We start from the raw sequence: 20,437 nt of genomic DNA, 5'->3' as shown, positions 1-20,437 counted from the left end.
GGTATACTGCCTTTTTATTAATACATTATGTTAAAGTTCGTGTTGTTAAAACTTTTCCTTTCCATTTCCTTTTACCAATGCGCCTAAAATTTATCCATCTATCCATCCATCATCTAAACTGTTTATCCTGCTAAGGATGACAGGGGTGGTAGGGGTTGCAACAGGTCGCCAGTCTGTCACTGGTGACTGGATTACAGCCATGCAAATGCGATTTGGTTGTAATTAGGCATAAGGACATCTGGGTTAGGTTTTGGGGACTAAACAAACACAGTAAGGTTACTAAAAATGTTGCTTTTTGGCCAAACTTGACATTCCAATCGATTATGTCGGTCACATTACTGGTAACGATAATATCAATAGAAAGTATACTGTAGTATACTGGACTCAAACTCCAGTCTCCTGTGTGAATGTCCTTTGTTTTACCCGCCTAACCTCCCCCTGGCTAACTCTCAGGGTATGAATAGTTTGTGGCCATGAAATATTTTCACTGCAGGCTCAGGATGTCGCTAAACGTTACAATGAATAATTGTTTTGCAACTGCAACGATTGACCTACAACGTTGTATTTGACAGGAGGACAGTCACACTCAAATTCACACATGCTGGCAATTTTGAGTCACTAAATTACCTAACTGCAGGTCTCTGGACTGTGGGAAGAAACCACAGAACTCACAGCAAAAAACAGCTGGACTGAAACCTTCAGAACTGCTCACAAGCACCGTACATTATCACACACGTGTCTTTAAGCTTACAGTAAAAGTATCAGGAGAAGTTATGTTGTGCTCATGTGATTTGTTTGCATTCAGAATGCAGATTTCCATTTCCTTTCAGTTTTTTGCATTTACCTGCAACATATTGTCAATAACAAGAGTCAGATAGCTTAAACTGATCAGGTGGTAAGAAAAACAACTCCAAATATATGATAACCTTTCTGGTTAAATATAAATAAGGGACTAAGAAACTATTAACCAAAACTATTTAAAAGTGAGGTCACCATGTTTCTGCTGCCCCATCAGTGTTGATAAATAAAAATATTACATAAAATGTTAGAAGAAAAATCAAGAAATTGTTGTAAACAAGTAGTTATTAAGCAGACCTATACTGTAGCTTTGATTATTTAGTATAACAGTTTCCAAAGAATTACTGGAGTATATTAGTATGAACAAAATATATATGTGAATCAGTACTGCAGAATAAAATTAGGTCATAAAAAGAAGTATATTGAAAGTACAAGGGTAACCATTTTTAGTGCCACACAAACAAGACTACTCAACAGCAACAGCACAGGAAACAGGCTATGTTTTAAAACTGAAGTGGAATGTGTGTTTTGGTGGATTAGTGGGTGTGAAGGCTACATTTTCCTCATTGTCTCTGTGACTTGTCTTCAAATCCCAAGTCGTGTACAGAAATTTAATATAGTGAGAAAAATCATACCTCAATCTGTACACTGTTAATTTATACAGCCAATTCCAAACCATTTTGTCAGGGTCAATCTGTCAATTCAGTGTTCATTCAGTGAAGCAACTTTTGGTCAGGGCCCCTGTTCACTCATTTTAAGCATGAAAGAAAGTCCCTAATGAAAAGCTTGTACACACAATACATCCGCCTCTTACCCTGCTGTATCTTTACATATACTTTATCTGGTAAGCATGGGACTTCTTCTTCATTACATTTATACAATAAGTGAATGAAAGTCAGTGATTTTATTTTACAGTTACCTTTAATTTACTGTCCTCCACTATGTTAGTTAACTTAAATGTGAAAATAGTGCGTCAAATTCCTGCTGCAGCCACAGTGTGCAGTTTTTGTTGACAAAATCCTACTGAATCCCTGCTCATTAATTATATATAATGGCACATTTTTATGCATACAAAGTGAGATGGTAAGGTAAAAGAAGACAGAGCTGAGGAAAATGAGAGATCCAATATGTAAAGGACATAATGAGGATAAAATGGGATGAATAAAGGACGGAAAGGGAAGGAGAATACAATTAGGAGATAACACAAGGGGGTTTGGGTTGTGAATTAAGGTAAAATGGAAGACAAATAAGAAAGTAAAGTAAGGATATCTTCGCTTTAAAGGTGGCAAGGGGTGCCTTCTCTCATTAGTGGAAGTGAGAAAAACTCAAAAGTTTGAAAATTAGGCGCCTGAGTATAAAGAGGTCAGCTGAAGTCCCTGGACAATCAAGGAAAAATTAGGTGGTTGAATAAATCACACTAAATCATTGACTGCTCAAGCAGTCGTAGCCTCAGCTGCTGCTGCTGCTGCTTATTTCTTCTATTTGTCTCATTTACTTGAGCAACAAAAAGTGCTTAAACCCGCAATTTCTCTAAATGTATATTCTATTTCTGTGCTTATACTCATTTTGTCTTTTCCCTTGCTGTAACTGCTCTGACAACCTAATTTCCCAGTGGAAATTATTTATGTTCTTTTGATCTTATTTAAAGCTTGATAAAGTAAGTCAAATATTAGGGACACATTATGAATTCTTAACATATATCTGTCATGAGTGATACTCTCAAAAAGCAAATATGTCACTGAAACACTAGTCGTCTTGGCATGACTTTATTACTTTATTAGCTTATATGATTTCCAGATTTGGTCAATTAGATATAAATATTATTAGTAATTTAATGTAATTCATTTTTGTGCGCAGTCGATCTCAGAGACTTACTGCAGCCATTTGTGATGCCAGAGTGAATTCAAGGTAGGTCATTTTACAAGGAAGGAAGAAAAAAACACAACCGCCTGCATGGTGGTTCCAGATTAAGAAAAATGTGCATAGTCTAAAGGTAAAAGTGAATTGGGAGCCTTTCTTTGTATAATCACTGTGATCCTGAAAGATGAAATCAAAGTATTGTTTCTGTGTGGATATCCAAGGACAGTGCCAGCCGGGGACAAAGCACAAAATCTGGAAACTGTTCCTAGGAAAACATAAAAGTATGTCACTTAAAAGGTTTTTTAACACAGTGCAACAGGTTTGTTTTTCAGGAAACTGCTCAGAATTCTTCATTTACCAAAGCATTTGGCTCACCACACATAAGCCTTTAATCCTGGGAAAAATAACCAGCAATATAATTTAGTGAATAGAAGATTGTGCTTTTAACCAGCTCTTTGTGTCTTGGTGAAAAGTATGTCCTGATGTTACGACTTTTTCTTTTTTTCTTGACCTCTAATTCTCATCTTTACTCTTGACGAGCTTGACGAGAAACTTTCTCTCAAGCTTCCCCTGGTGAAAGGTATGGAATGTTTGCTCATTATTGCCCAAGCAAAGGTTGAAAAGAAAACAAAATGAATCGAGGAAGAAAATAGCTACTTACAGTGAAGAAGAAATAACAAAGAAATCTTGCACAAGATAACTGAGTGTGAGAGCTGTGGCTTTGAGATGCAGAGAAAATGAGGGCTATGTCAGACTGGTAGTGTCAGATGGATTTACATAAGAAACACAACGATCTAAGAGCAGCTGGAAAAACGGCTTTAGCGAAGGGGCTCAGCTAGGGCAGCTATGGCATGACATGACACGCATTTCAATGCAGAGGTTCTTAAGTGCTTCCACACAAATGTGTGCACAGGGATGATCGTGTTGGGAGACGAAAGTTATACAGACGGTTATGGTACACCTACAGTTAAAGAGCCAATTAGTATCCCCAAGGAACTATGGAACATTTTCCTAAAAAGGTCTTAATTGTTTGCATCATTCATAAAACACTCCTCCATTAAAGGACCATTGATTAATGGTAAGGTGCCTAGTTGGTGCATTTCTGAACACAAAATAAATCAGGTTTGTTTTATACTAAATGTAGTGAAGATTGAGGTGGTCAAAAGTATTATCTCTGATGTGATATTTCTTCTCTTCCCAAGTAATCAATCAGCACTGAACTTCACTTAAGGGACTCCAATGAACGGGCCTAGTGGCACTTGATCCCTTGATTGTGAAGGCTACTCTACTCTAAGTCTTGGTAACAAGTGCCATCATGCCAGAATGTGAAGAAATGAGTCTGAAAGTCAAAATTTTGATGCTTATTTAAATGGAAAAGCTATGCTGGCATTTCCAAGCCTTTCACATTTTCTAGAACAGCGGTGTGTTGCATCATTGCAAAAGAAGACAAATTCTGTTAAAAACAAACCTAGGCATAGGTTGAAAGTACGAGATTTCAAACCCTTTGGAGAGGAAAATTGTCAGAGATGTCAACAAGAACTCATAGAGCTGTGCCAAGATGATTGTTGCTGATCTGGCCACTTCTGAACATGTTCAAGGGAGACTGTGAGGGCTCTTCATTATGGTGGGCTTAGAAGTGATCATCCAAGAAAATCTCCATTAGTCAAACACAGACACATTGACAACAGTTGGAAGTCTCTCATTCCAACTGTTGAGACCAAACTTGGGGCTGTTTGGGAATATGGATGGGAGAGGACTTCAGCCCTTCCCACAGTTAAACATGGTAGTGGGAGCATAATGCTGTGGGGCAGTTTAGCTGCTTCACACACAGGGAATCTTGCTTTGAATCTATGATTAGAGCTCAAGGTTAATGTCCATGTTTGAAAGATCACTTAAGAGTTATGTGTCAACCTGGTTAAAAACTACAATAAAAGTTTGTTTTAAGTTATAAGTCAGAAAGATTTCAATATTGTACTTTAACTGTCAGAGGGCTGATCATTTTGGCCTAGTCATTTTAGTTTTTTTTTTTTTTATCTTGCTGATGAGCTCATCAGTGAAATATCTTGATCAAACTTAGTGGAAATGTTGTCTTTGTTCTTTTGGAAGCACTTAAATTGTCAACAGCTGGATCCAATCCCAGCTCTTATTATCAATGGTCATTTCCATGGAAAGTGAAGAGTTTTGTATGTATCCATTCATTGATATTTCCATTTTTGACCATATACCAATTTGTAAGAATTAAAAGGTAATTAAATAATTAAAATAGTCCTTCTCCACTGCTCTGCTATGTTCTTCCGAGCTTCCAGAGGTCTTCAAATGCATTACTTAGTTAGATGAGATACTTAGTATCCTTCCAAGAGGTTTTGCATGAAGTCCAAGTCACACCAGCATTTCAAAAGGCAAGATTTTGCAGGGACATAAATCAATATTAATAGAATCTGCACCACCAGTTTATTTGGTCACATAGACAAAGTATATCACTGAAATAATCTGTGTCAAGATCAACTTTTGTGAACTTTGACATGCAACTGTGCACTGTTGACCAGTAGCAAGCTGTCTTGACAGTACTGACCTTTGAGGGAACTGAGAGTTTTCACTGAACGACATGATGCACAGTACTCAGAACAAAAGGTCATTTTGGAGTAAATGCCCCAGAACAGAGAAAATAGAAAGAAGCTCAAAAAGCTATTATCACTGAATTGTGCTAGCGTGTTTCCCAGCTGACTAGTGTTTAGAGGACAACTCGCCAGAACAGTAATTTTCCAAGCAGCCACGTAAGTAGGTACGTCACCAAGCTTGTAGAACAACATATTCAATAAAGATTACAGAGGCATTTTGTGTTGGGATTAAACATTGAGTGTGCGAGGAAGCAATCCTCATGAAGTACGCTGACCACCATCATCCATCCTTCATCCACACATTTTCAACCCTTTATAAGACTCGGGATTTCAGTGGAAATCTCTCTTCTCTGGTTTATCCTATTTTAACAAGAGGTATTTGTTGTTACCAAGGTGTGCTTGAGATTGTTTTTTTCAAACAATAGACACTTGCAAATCACATGAACTTGAACAACAGGAGCTATGCTGTATGTTTTTTTAAAATGTCTAGATGTGAATACCAGGAAACTGAACTTTTGTCTGATATTCATCTTTTGGGTTTCAAACCCAAAAAGATGAATGTCTTGGACAGTGTACAGCAAAGAAATATGTATCGGCCTTGCTGCGCAAATACTTTCAGATGGGAATGTTGATTGGATGGTAAACTTCAAGCTTTGCTTTGCATTAAGCTGTCACTGTCACTCATTTAACAAAACACCAACACACAATTCCTTGAGACATGTATTGTTCGGTAAATGATGATGCACATGCACATACTTTACATCACCATGGTGCAACTACAAAGGGAAAGGCTAGTGTAAAAAACATCCATGGTAAGTTTAGCTTTTTAATAAAACATTTTAAAAAACTCCTCTTTTTATGACAAATCTTTATTACACAGGTGTGAAATGCACTGGAACCATGTTGAGACACACACTCACACACCACTGCCTCATGACCATACTAACACGCTGTCTGGCTTTGTCACTTGAGTCTGAGAACCTTGTTGTTCTCTTACTGGGTGTCTCTCACACTCACCAACGCAAAACTTCCACATACGTGCACATGACACAGATTCGCTTGTGCATGCCAACATAAATGCACACAAACTAACTCATTCTCTCACACACTCTCTCTCTCACACACACACACATAATACACATATACACATCATGCCGCGCCCCACTTCTGTTTAGGGAAAAAAGTAATTACTTTCTCTCCCTGCCTCAATGCCTTCAAAAGCCTCAGTGGGGCGATTCCCCGGTGAGCCAGTGAAATTCACTTAAACAGCTTTTGAGAGAGTAAGCAGTCTTATTGTTGCGCACTGAAACTTTGATTGGAAAGGGAGAAAAAAATGAGAGGAGGAAGAGGAGGGGGCATGGGAAGATTGGTAAATAAAACTGTCGGCCAGTATTATTTTTCCGTCTTTTTTTCCCCATTTCTTTTAGCTCTCTTGGTCTTTGTTCTCTTTGACTTGGCTAACGACTGCAGGTAGACAACAATGGCAGGGGAAGCAGAGTAGCACGGTATCATGCTGTGACTTTTAAAACATTGTCGGGGCACAGGGCGCGTATGTGCGTGCGTCTCTTTCTTGTGTGTGTCATAAACCCTCCTCCATTAAAAATCTATATCTCCTCAATCTCTCAGAATCAATTTTCATCACGCGTCTTCACGAGCACACAACTCTATTTTAAGACTTCTCAAACTTGACTTTGAGCCGTTTGGACTTGGTCCACCTGCAAGACTCTTTCTGCTGGGGCTTTTTAAGTGGCATCAAAGTCAGTGAGCAAGATGAGTAATATCCTGCAGATTCCCACACAGGGTGGCTAACAGTTGAATCCCAGCAGTGTGCCTTCAGGAGAAGAAGGACTAAATAAATTAACAAAGCTCACTCTAAAGCCTCCGACGCTGCATCCAATGGTCAGGAAGAACTTTATGTGTTTCAGTTTCATTGTGTGCAAACAATGTGTGTCCACAGACAGCCTTTACATACATGAATATATTAAATGGTCATTCCAAAATGCACACACATACTCCATGCTCATGAGCATGGCTCCTATGTGTGCATCTCCTTGTGTTTGGAGACTATAGAACACTCTAGGGGAAACAGAAATGGATGAACGAAGACGCTTTCCAGAACAAAGAATGTCTTGAGGGACTTTATTAACATATAAAGAGTTTGCATGTACATAGCTGTGCCTACAGTTTTGTGTGCCTCTCTCAGTGAGGGAAAATACTGCGCATCTATATTGTCATTTGTTCATGTGTGTGCTAACAGCTAACTCCCCCGATTTATGGTTCAAAACAAAAAAAGTGGAAAAAAAAACAAAGCGCCGACACTAATAGGGCTGTTGAATAATAAAGAAAGTAGAGATGCCTGGCCGCCCGTGGCAGCTCCAGGGGCTGAGCATCTTCATATTTGTGGGATCTCGTTTCCGTTCTTTCCACCAACCCCTTCTCTTCTTTGTTTCAGCTTACCATGTAGTGTTTCAGAGAGAGCTGGTTTATCTTTTGGGTGTTCCTCATGTGTCCTGGTGAGTTTTGAATGATTCCCTGGGCCGACATCAGTTTGACTGAGAGGTTTTGATATCTGAGGAGAATGACGCCAGTGAGAAAAATGGAGTAAAAAGAGATGCGGTATAAAAAGAAACAGACAGTACAAATGAGACGGCAGGGTGGAACGTGTGAGAGAGGATAGGAGGGACGAAGAGATGGAATGAGTATGTCAAGGAGATGTTTAGAGGAAGGCAGACTCAGATTTAGCAGCTGGAGTGGGAAAGAAAGGAAAGTGCGGGGAGGATTTATGCGTGGGGGTTAACTTTGCCTCTCTCCATCACTTCCTCCCTTTGATCTCTGTGACTTCTTGACTGCGAATAAAATCAGAGAAAGTAAGGAAGGTAAAGAGAAGGAACAAGAGGCCGAGTCATGGAGGAGCAGAGAAAGATGAGAGGGAAGGCAGCTAATGAGAATATGGGTCTAAAGAAGAAAAGGGAAAGGACAGCGAGAGGAAGGGAAATGCATCAAGACGTGGAAGAGAGGTGCGAAAGGAGTGAGAAAATCAAGAGAGGAATCTTGAGTTAGAAAGAGAGATGGAGAAACTGAGTCACGGGGAGATATGGAGACGGATGAGACAGCGGGGAGTAATGTGTGACAGGAAGGGCATGAGGAAAAAATGATGACAAAGTTTCACTGAACTAATTACTGTAAAGCACTGTGATCAAAGACGGTGAGCTTTGGAAATCAGTTTATCTGGGGATGATGCAGGTGGGGCTAGGTGTGTGAAAAAAGCGGAGCTACATAAAGGTTAAAAGCTACACGCCTGCATACATGAAATCTAAAAGCTGTACAGAACAGTGTATATGAATAATGCATCAAAATGACTAGAAATAAAGTGAGAGGTGTCGCTTGTACGAATGAACCGAAAGAGAATCATCACCTAGTTCTGCAGTTCTCCTTAGCTCTGCAGAGCATTTAAACGTCCTTCATCTCATTGTTTCTGCTTAACGCCCTTCAACTTTACTGTTTTGCTTGAGTCACACACTTCTCTTCTTCGCTTTTTTTTTTTTAAACCAAAAATGGTAAAAAAGTAATTACACTTAACATGTAATGCACCAAAAAGCAGGCAGGCAGAGTTAACATCTAAATGGTGAATACAGGACACATCCATTAGCTTCATTATTTGTCCTCTTAGGGTTGGTGGGATTGCTGGAGCCTGGAGAGGCGGGGTACACCCTGGACTCGAGACGGACAACCATTCGCACTCACTCATTGGAACCCAGGACCTTCTTGCTGAGAAGGGACAGTGTTAACCACTACACCATGGTTGCTTAAGATGAGTCAATATTACACTGAACGTGTCAGTTCATTTCATCACAAACACAGTTGGAATAAATGCTAACATTGGTACTCGTGTGCAGGATGGATGGGTAACTGGTGAATTGTAAAACCATGACAACTTTAAAAGGCCATAGACGTGTGATATTTAGCTTGTTATGGAGGTCTGTACCCTAGTGGCCAAACCACTGACTGATTACTGCTCCTTTAACTTGTGAAGTCAACCGTGACTCCTGGGACCATTTCAGAAGCCACAAAGATAAAAGAAACATCCAATCGCTGATCTTACAATTTGCATGTGCTATTAATGACAAGCTAAATTTGTCAATTACAAAGCGTCGCCTGGCTTCTTGTCTATACCAGCAGCCATCAGCACTCACAGAAAGTGGTGCACTGTAAATGCTATAGCAAACGGAAAAACTGAAATGATTAAAATTAATGGCCAATACATGAACTAGTACTAGTGTCAAGTTATCTAGGAGATCCTCGCGACTCTAAATTGAGGATATCATTAAAAGTAAAAATGTGAAAAAAAAAAAAATTGAAGCCAACTGAACTTTTGCCACAGCTTCATTAGCACTTTGGAACAAAGGCTCTTTAATCATGAAAGTGATTCACCCTAGCCCTCCATCTTCCTACTTTCATATTTAGAAACAAGGCTTTCTGTCTCATTCTGCAGATGTTCATATGTAAATGTTAGCAATTCAACAGGAAACCGACAGTGACAGGACTGGAACAACTGTTCATGTGCTGGGTGATTTTCCTCCACAAATGAATGTGCCCTGTGTGTTTGTCTGTGTGAGACGGTGTCTCACTCTGTGCCTTCATGCAAACTCTATGGCTTAAACTCCTGGGCTCAGGTGTGTGTATGACAATTTGCCCCCAGTTTGTTGGCACATCCGACAAACAATTGATCGGCTAATTGAACTTGGGAGCTCTTTCATGTTTCGACATGTGTTCCTGGATAGATGATGGTGATGGGATGTTTGAAGAAGAAAGCCACCGCCGTAATCAGGACGCCCTGTCAGCTTCAAATGGATTAGCGCTTGATTTGCGTGCCGGCACTTCAGAGTTCAATTGCGAAAGGGGTGGAGGGATGAAGGGGTGGGGGTGGGGGGGGTGGGGGGTTGGGTTGGAAGACAGAGAAAGGGAAATGCATTTCAAAAAAGGTGGCGCTTGGTGGATTCGAAAACAGGATGCATCCTTTGCTCATTAGGAAGAGAGAAAACCGTTTGAAGTTCTGATGTTTGGCAGTGCTGGCAGCAAATGCGACGAGAGGACTCAGCCATAATATTTAGGTGCTTGTTTTGTGACGAGCTTCTAGGAATGATAGGAACATACCAAAATCCCCAGCTGACAAAAATCCTGTGTTTTCTTTGGATATTAATATGTAATTTATTATTCTGATGTTTTTTTTTTTTTTTTTTTTGTTCTTCAGATGGGTGATGGGTGTGTGATTGTTTTGCTGCGCTTTAGGACTTTAGCTGTGTGATGGTAGGGATCACTGGATCTGTAAATTATACACACTGTGAAATCTCAACATTGCAACACTGTGCCATCTGTTTATCCTGGCACATTGGGTATGCAGAGCTACCTTACACATGTTACATTAAGACAGGGCTGTGATTACTTATCTATGTATTCTTTTTTCTTTAGAGATGTTAGTTCATTTAGTCTTTATGTTAAGTGCATTGCTCTCACAGAAATGCAGTCACCAGCTATTTATTACTCAAATTAATCTTTCATAGCTCTCTCAACTTCTCAAACTAGCACATTGCTTGTTTTAACATGATGAAAGCCACCTGTAGATAAGTTTGTTTGGGTTCTTGACATTTCATAATTAGTGTAATCAAACAGCGATATGAGGCCACCTGTTCCGCTCCTTTTGTGGGCAAGTCTCATTCACAAAAATGTCACCCAAAAGAGAAAAGAATAATTTCATAGGGAACAGTTTCAAGCCTTGGTGTCAGGAGTGAAGAGACCAAAATGAAAAGACAGCTGTACTGTGGGTGGAAAGTCATTAAAGGAGTCAAATTGTGCTTTTTTTTCCATTTTCCGATGTGTTTTTACTGTTGTGATGATGTGAAGAAACAACAACAACAAGAAAAGCACATAGGTTAGTTTTAGAAGAGGATTGTGGTGGTTAGGTTTAGAAGAGGATTGTGGTGGTTAGGTTTAGAAGAGGATTGTGGTTTTCTTTAAATAAAGTGTGAAGTGACTGTTATTTTTTTCTTCAGAAAGCCAGTCACAATCTTCCCCTGTACTCATTTAGGTGCTGTGAGTATCTGAACCCACCTATAATAAGGTTGACTAACAGTATAGTCACAAAACTGAATGCTGGACAGCAAGACTGGGGATTCTAGGCAGAAAAGAAAACTGATTTTTGTTATGTTGGTAATAGTATTCAGCTTAAAGCTTTGCTGTACATACATAAAATCTAAGTGAAGGCCTGGACCACTGTAATTGTACTCATGTCTCAGAGAACAGAGAGACGAGTGGCTGATGTGGCACGTTGTTTCCGATTGCTCATTCATCACTGACAGAAAAGATCAGTTTGAGTGTTTTTTTTTTGTCTTTATTTCAACTGAGAAAAGAGAAATTCAGCAAATTAGAGTCAACACTAAAGAGATATTAGTCATTTGTGATGTTTCAACAGCGAAAGGGAAAAGAGACAACAAAGAACAGCCCATGAAACACCACCAGCCTAACATGAATTTGTATTTTTTTATATACAGTAACATTATGTGCTCGAAAAGACAAAAGCAGTCCTGAGATGTTGTCTTGTTTTGTTGGAGAGGGAACAGCAAGAAGGAGAAAACAAGGTCCTGTACCCGCCGGGAGCACTGACGTGGTCTTCCCCTGGTGCCACCAGGGATGTCTTCTATCCTTCTTTTGCCCACTTCTGGGAGGTTTGTCTGTCCCCAAAGACTGTGCAGCGTCCCCGCTCCCTGGAATAACTAGGGCATCTGGGAGAAAACTTCACGGCATAATTAAAGGGAGTGTTTGCCTCGCCTCGCTTTGTGTGGACGTGTTTGTACTTCCTAGCGCAAAGAGACTTTTGGGAAGAGAGTTATGCGATTAGTCGGATTGTGCAACCAGAATGTGGATGACATCTTTTTTACTACCTGCTATCCTTAAGTCCTCAAATGATGCAACCGTCTGCGGTTGTTAAATTACAGAGGAATGTGGTCCTCTGCTCCGGCTAGTGCACAGTGCCCAAAAAAAAACACAACAGAAGACTTTCAGAATGATAGAGGCTATTTGTTTTAAATCAGCACTACACTGGCAGTAGCACATTATCTTGTTATCTACAACTCCTTTCAGTCGCTCCCTTTCTTTTGGCCTCATTACCTTTTGTACACTCCTCTCCATTTGTTTCATTCTGAACCCCTCATTTCTGCAGCTTTCTCCATCTCCCCGTGCATTATTCTCTTTCTTTCTCATAACTGTAATGACCTTCCCTCTGCTTCTTTTCTCTTTGCTGTGGTGAGTGAGGGTGTGTAAGACAGAAGAGAGAGAGAGAGAGAGAGAGAGAGAGAGAGAGAGAGAGAGAGGAGAAAAAGAAACAAAAAGTAGGAAACAAAGCGAGATGCTGGAAGCAGGAGCAGCCGCAGAGAAGAAGGGACCAGCGGCGTGAAGCTCAGTCATTTTCCCAGCAAGTGAGTCGTTAAGTTAGTCAGTCAGTCCGAACAGACTGTACTCTCACAGTGGCTTCCCCCTTAACTCTCCATTTCATGGATGTAGAGGGAGAGGTAGCACTCGCTTTGCGAAACATGAAAGAACACTTTACATGGCAGAGTCCCCTCAGATTCCTTCTCCCGTCTTTTCGCATTCACAGTCAAAATATTGACACGGGAGGGGAAAAGCAAACTGCATTTTACTCTCATGTATAAGACACTTTGTCCTTCTGAATTATTGATACTTCTAGAAGAGGGTTTGTGCTGGACGCAGGGCTATCCTCAGGTGCTTTTTTTTTTTTTTAACACATCTTCAATGGTAGTACCTGTGGAACCAATCTGTGGCTGGTAACAGATTGCCGGCTCAAAGCTCTTCCCCGTTAGAACTGTAGTGTTGCTCAGGGTGAAAAAAAGAGGCTGAGTGCCTCTCAGAGTGAAACACCTGGCCTCAGGGCTTGCAGGGACTTTCCGAATGTTTGGCTAATGGCAAATTGAAGAGGTTGCAAGTTCAAGTATGCAGGGTGGCTGTTTTGGGATCGCCATATTCATTTGTAACAGCTGAGAAAAATACAGGGAGAGAGAGAGAGAACATGTAAGGTGACGGCTCAAGGTGACCTCGGACTTCCCGTGAAATGTTATGAAATGCTGTGCGCGAGAAGCACATGTTCTCGCACTGGAAGCAAACCGAACACGATAATGGCTGTAGTTGCTGACATGAAATAAAAATATCTAGATCACAGTCTTCCTGCACAGACACTGTAGAGCATATGGAGGTATTTTATGGGGATGAAATAAGGTTTTGTCTGCATTTGGAGCAGGTTTGCTCACACCGACTGTTTAAGCTTCCACTTCTCACAAACTAACACTAATTAAACTACTTTACCGTTTGTTTTTTGAAGCCGTCAATTATACACAAAATACAGGTTTTCAACAACTCATTTTCATTCAAATAATTCCAGAACTCTATTAGCGTTTTGTCGAACCTGCAGTGATATGCAATATGTGAAGCAATTACCGTATCAGCCGGATTAGAACAGTATAAATCATGAAATACACTGTGTAGATATACAAGTCGCTGCACTTAGAGGAAGAGATCCCTCATCCTTCAAACCTTTCCTCTTGTAAAAACATGAAATTCTTCCATTAAAGCTGAATGTACCACAACACTTGTGTAGCTTGTCTATGAGATCCACTCCCTCTCACTCGTCTATCAGGTTCAGGCTGCAGTATCAGGCTGCTGAAGTCTATTTCAGACTATTTTCTCTATTAGCATTTCCTCACCAGTCGTTCCGTGACACTGCAAATTCTTGGGTGTCTTGACAGATGACTCTGTCCCCTGGTCTGTTTCTGCAGGAAAGACATTGAGAGAGACTTTGAAGTTATTTTCACTTCCCAGGAATTTTATCCATGGTAGAAAACCTCAAGCCACTGAGCTGTCACGAACTCTCTCGGCTTTAACTGTACATCATAAACACTTTTAATACTGAGTACTGACTCTGAAAGACCTCATAACTGGAAATGAAGACACGGCATTCTGTGCAGGTGATGCATGTGTTACAGTAGTACTCTGGATTTTGAAAAAGAACATTTGCTGTCCTTGGACAAACAACTACTGATTTATTTTTATGCCAAACAGTATATGTTAGTCATGCACAGAAAGGCTGTTTTCCTTTATTGGATTGTTTAAAAGATTTATATTATTTCACTAGTAGGAGTTTTGCTTTGTACCTGTTTTTATAAGATTATATCCTCATTTAAAGGTGTCCTTCAAAACCTGACCATCTCAATTTAAAACCAGCTCATGAAACACCATGTCAAATGTGACAACCGATGGCCTGCAGCGAAGAGAAGGAGGAGAACAAGATAGGAGCATGGTAAAACTATTTGAACTTTTAGAGATTTTCGGTTCTGTGCTTCAGCTCATTTAATTATGAAATGTAAAGTGCCACATCTCAGCATCAATTCATTGGTAGAAATACATCTATACACCCTTGAAAGAACCGATGAGATAAGATTTAACCCATTTAGCACAAAGAAACACATAAGGTCAAATAAAATCAAGGCGGAAATGACTCATCCAATCTCATCCCTACATGTTGAAAAACACTTCAGCTGCTTTGGAGTCGTGTTCATTGTCCTGCTAACAGATGAAGTGTTGCATGAAGGCAAAGAATTATACCTACGTGGTGATCATATTGCTTATGTCAGCAGCAAGATCATTAATTAATACCAGTGTGCCGGTTCTGCTGGCAGCCGAAGCCATAACAGAACCAGTGCCATGTTTGATAGATGAGCTGGTGCTTTGGGTCATGAGCTGTTCCTTTTTTTTTTTTGCCTTCACGCTTCTTTCTCTTCATCATTTTGATAAAGGTTGAATTTCGTTTCGTCACTCCATTAAAGACTCTAAACCAGAACCTTTCCATGTTCCCACTGTTTTTATGTGGTTTCATGAATTGCAACCTCCAATTGTTGAGGCTGAACAGGGATTTCTACCTTGTGGTGAATCCTCTGAGGTGATGGTCATGAAGCCTTAATCTTTTCTTAATCGCTGACAAAGGAAACATGCGCGCCTACACCCTGGAGAGCACTCTTTAGTTGCAGTGGAGTCATAAAAGGGATTTTCTTCACCGTGCAAATTATTTTCTGCTCATTCGCACCACTTGGGCACCTCGTTCTATTCAGGTCATTGTCATTTTCTAGTCTTCCTGTGTGCACCTGCTTTTTTACTGTTGATTTTGGAAAACCAAACCACATTTGATATCTCTGTGATAGATGTTTTTTGAGGCTGATTATCTTTCTCATTTGCATTTTTACATTTTTACTACTAATACTCCTAATACCCACTCCGCTTCAATTAAACACAGCTGATGAAAGGGTTATATCTCACATGCAGCTCTTTGTATATTGATGTAAAGAGATTTGGTACCTCAGTATACCATCCATTATTTAGCTCACATTACTGAGAAAAAGAGTTATTGACTGTTTTTTGATGGTTATATAGCTTGTATTCTTCCTAACAGACATTTGTTTAGCAAGTTTAAAATATTCCTGTACCTGATAATTACCTACTTTACAACATCTCATCCTGAATAAGAACTGTGACTACAGCTTCATCCGCGCAACAGTATCTGCAGCTGCATGATTATCAGCTGGTAACATCATACCTGCTGCCTCAGGTGTGGACTGCACTCAATTTATGTAGGTAGGTTACGTAGGCTCTCACAGCTTCGTAATGACATGTGGAACACCATCGCAGCAAAATGCAGCATAAGCAAATATGTACAATTTCCTAGGAAGTGCCTCATGTCCAAGACCTTCTTGCCCTTTTCCAAATCAGTCTTTCCCCACTTAGCACTCCACTCTGCATGAAGTCATGCCTCACAGCTGCGGAGGACAACCTGTAGTCAGTGGGAGAGTATAAATAAACAGGTAAATGCTTGCTATAAGCAGGAAGCAATCATCACGATGAATACAGTTTTGCAGTTTTCTAACACGATGAGCTGTTAACCCATTAATGCAAACATTACCAAAACACATAAAATAAATTCATCACTTTTATGGTGGTGTACAGCCACAATGTACATTTTTTTCATTTTCATTTTAGTAATGTGTACTACCACTGTATCATTCATGCTTCACCATGAATGATATATGGTGAAGAAGCCACACAGAAATTAAATTTATATGAGGATTCCTTCATTCTCAGGGACGTGCGCTTCCATTTAGGGTTGGTACAGATGCATCGTTGTGGGCCAGTGCTGCCGCAGACTGTCAATGTGTTTTATTGTCAGCTTCCACTTCCCACTAACATGCTTGGGACAGCATCTCATTTGGTGAACCCTCCACCAGAGTGCAGAAACCTAGAAGAGTGAGAGGATATGGTGGGGGTTTAATGGACTTAATGGAATTAAGCTGTTTTGTTTTCAGAGCAATCACTATGTTTTATGGTTAGATTGTGCTAATATGTCAATGGATGCGACTCCGACACATCAAGCCAACAGTCGGCCAATGTTGGGCCATTGGTCAGCATATGTTGACCTGGGTTATGTGCCTCTAGACCAGTACCCATTGGCTGCTTTTAAGGATCATTCAGCCTGTGTTCCACCTTCTTTTAATTTATCTTAATCTTAATAACACCAGGAGCCAACAAAACCAATGTCGTTTGCAACATCTTAACAAATATATTATATGTTATATGCAGTTATAAACCATGTGTTGTGAGCAAGAGTTGTTTAAAATGGTGAGCTAACACAGTTTGTATCCACAGTCTTTTCAGATCATACCACCTGCTCTTATGTAGATTTTCTTATTTCCTCTTACACAGGCACATAACTAAAATGTTAGACATGTAGTAGATGTGTTCAGGTGGCACTTTTTGGTCAAGATGAAGGAGACATGAGGCGACACAACAATCTGCCTTTGTCGTTGCTGTAGTTCTTTGGTTTGGTGTGCGTCTTCCCCTAAACTAGTGCTAGCACGATACTTCCAATCTACAGTGCTCCACCCATCTCTTCCTCTCCCTGCTCAGCTACACTTTGCCACACTCTGCTCAGCACTTGAATCAATTGTTATAAAATTAAGATAAATAAAAATGCTCAAAAACATCTCCGATTGGTTAGAAAGTTGAACCAACCTCAAAAACTATTAGACTCAAATATCACTGAGCTGCTTTCAGTACTGTTCAATGCAGGGGTGGAGGATCCTGGCCTTCGAGGACCACTGTCCTGCTTGTTTTCTAACCATCCCTGCACTTACAGCTTCTGGTTGGCTGAACGCACCTGGTCTAGGTAATCAGCAGTGGGGAGAGCAGGGATAAATGTGAAGCAGGTCAGTGGCCCTCGAAGGTCAGGGTTGGCCACCCGTGGTCGGATGAGTCTGGGTCACAGCACCCCTCCACAATACAGTTTCAAACAAGTTGCATTGTGTCTTAAAGTTGGTGGGTGTTACTGTGAAACAGTGAGACACAAAGTGAGAGCTCGTTCACTGAATGGATGATGTGTGGATGATAATTATCTGCTTTTATGCACTGCAGCATTACAACACTTTACATGAGAGTTGGTTTAACTTTCAATAGTAATTGAATGCTGGTGACGTGGGCAGTCAAACACATCTAGTACCCACTTCCAATCTCCCCTCACTACCACAAATGTAGGCTAACACTAAGTATCTGATGAGTGAAGAGGCACTCATGCCACAATCACCACTGCAATTTTTTGTCGACATATCTAATTGCATTAAAGCACTGAAAAGTATTGGTGTAAACTTTTTTTTTTTTTTTTTTAAATATGCCTGAAAATAACTTCCCGGCGTTATGCAACATTATTCACTTTGATGATTTAAATCAAACCTGCCTAGAAGATCTTCACAGAGCATACCGACCCCGCAGCTGCTGAGGTTCGGAAGTGTCAAGAATGTCTGAAGACCGTCTTCCAAACGGGGTTAGAGTCTGACCAAGTCTATTTATCAGACACTCCTAAGATAGTGGATGCTGCTTTTATAAATTACCATCATTGAAAGAAATTCAAGCACACTGTCAAAAATTTACATACAAAATACGGTCTTGGATGTTTTGCAGCTTCCTGTCTAATCAGGTGTCAATCCCTGCAGTTTTCAACATAGAATAAATAGACAATTAACAAATTTGTCACAAGACAGTATCATTTATAATTTTAACCTGATAATTGGTATTCTATTCTACATATATATTTCATTAAATTATCTCAATGTGAGCTGTCTCACTGAATTGTTTAATTAAAATACATCAAGTAACAACTTTCTTACTTAAAAAGGTGATGGAGCAGCAGAGGAACTGTGTCAGTGTTTCTGATAAGCAGCACGTGGGAATGTCAAGTAAAAAAAAGGAAGCCGGTGTCTCGTCTTCACCTTGTTCAGACAGGTGTGTAGCACCGAACATTCGGTTTCAAACTGACCACGAGAGCGAGTTTGAACCTCAGAACCTCAATGGTATCTCTGAGTGCTGCCTGGGGGCATCACACAGTGTATGATAGGAGCCAGGTGGGGCGCTGACATTTAGCTAACAAAGAGCAAGGTAATGTAATCCCTGTAGGGTTGTAGGTGAGTCGATCACTAAGCCATGTTACAGTGTATCAGATGAGCTTCTGACATTTTTTTTTTTTTTACATCACTATCGCACCCACAGTCACTCTCACTCTGTCGCACAGAAAAGTCAACTCCACATCCACTTGTCTCTCAATGCATTTACAATGAGTCACAAGATCCAGCAAGTGCTGCGAGCAGGAGAAGCCTTTTCACATTATCTGCAGTTTTCTTAACACTTTAAACTGAACCACGTTAAACCACTCGACTTTATGAAAGCTTTAAGGCCGTTCATTGTTATTACAAAATGTGCCAATATGAGTGGTCACTGGGGTCTCATCATGCTTTTTGGGGGATCCCCAAATATTTTCCCTGGTTTGCCTCCTGATAGTTGTTAGATATCTTGTAATACATTATTTAATAGTGCCTTATTGATTTAAGCCATTATTAAAGGCAACTTTGCAATTACAGGTTGTGAAAAAATCAGTTGTCATGGGTACAAAAAAATTAATAAAAGCTCTAGAGCTTCTCACTTTCTAATAAGAGAGCAAGTGTGCACTTATAAATGTTATTACATTTTTAATCAATGACAATAAACAAAACACAGCATTGTAAATATTAATAACGTCCTAATAAAAACTGTTATAACCCAATAAGTATGCAATTGTATGCATTTTTAATCAAATTGATTTTGTGCTTAAAGGTATGGTTTTGCCCGCTCTAATCATTAAGTTATTTTTTTTATTTCATCTGTGGTATTTTCACCTTATTGACCAAACTCCTGCAGGTCTCTCATCAAGAAATCGGAATCAACAACGTTTACAGGTTTTTCATTTGGGAAATCAGTTGTTTTCTTTTCACTTTCCACCACTGGAAGTATTTTTCCATTGACCTCACTACAAGACCTAATTTCTATGAACATTGCATTTTACTGACAGAAAATAGCTCATGGATCTGTGAGAACATCAAATATGTGTGAAATCAATGTTTTAAACAATTCAGGCATTTTTCATCACAAACTAATAAAACCTAAAATGATTAGCTCCTGTGGCCAAGGTCTAGCCAAACACAAATTAGAAGAAGTGCAATTAAAAAAAATAAGAAAATAATCTCATATTGACTGTGGAATCTGTGGAGAAGATGGGAAAATTAGACCTACAGTGTGAGTTATGAAGCCAATTCATGTTTTCCATTTATCCACAAACAGCTCTGCACTCACACTATGGACACATTTGATGTTAATACTGCACTTGTGTGTGTGTACGTGGACATGTTCCACTACAAAACATTGCTGCATGCAACCCCCCGCGCCGAAAAAAAGAAACACAATTGGTTGGGTTGCATGCAAACATCTACAGAAAGTCCAAATAAAGTAACATCAGAAATCAGTCGTTAGTTATCAGAAACTAAACATGGTTCAAAATAAGTGTTTTTATTTTTCATTAATATACATTCATTCCATTTAAAACAGACCTGTGACCCATTTTTGTTAACCCACCCAATAAAGACAAGGGATATAGCCTATAAAAGATAACTTGATTCATACGTGGTAATCAAAATGGTAATTGGCTAATTTACATGTACATTGTTGCAGAACTAGACATGTTAACGTAT

The sequence above is a fragment of the Anabas testudineus genome, chromosome 1 (assembly GCF_900324465.2).
Source record: "Anabas testudineus chromosome 1, fAnaTes1.2, whole genome shotgun sequence".
In the NCBI taxonomy this organism is placed as follows: Eukaryota; Metazoa; Chordata; class Actinopteri; order Anabantiformes; family Anabantidae; genus Anabas; species Anabas testudineus.
The sequence above is the reverse complement of the archived record's forward strand: the minus strand, read 5'-3'. Positions refer to the sequence as shown.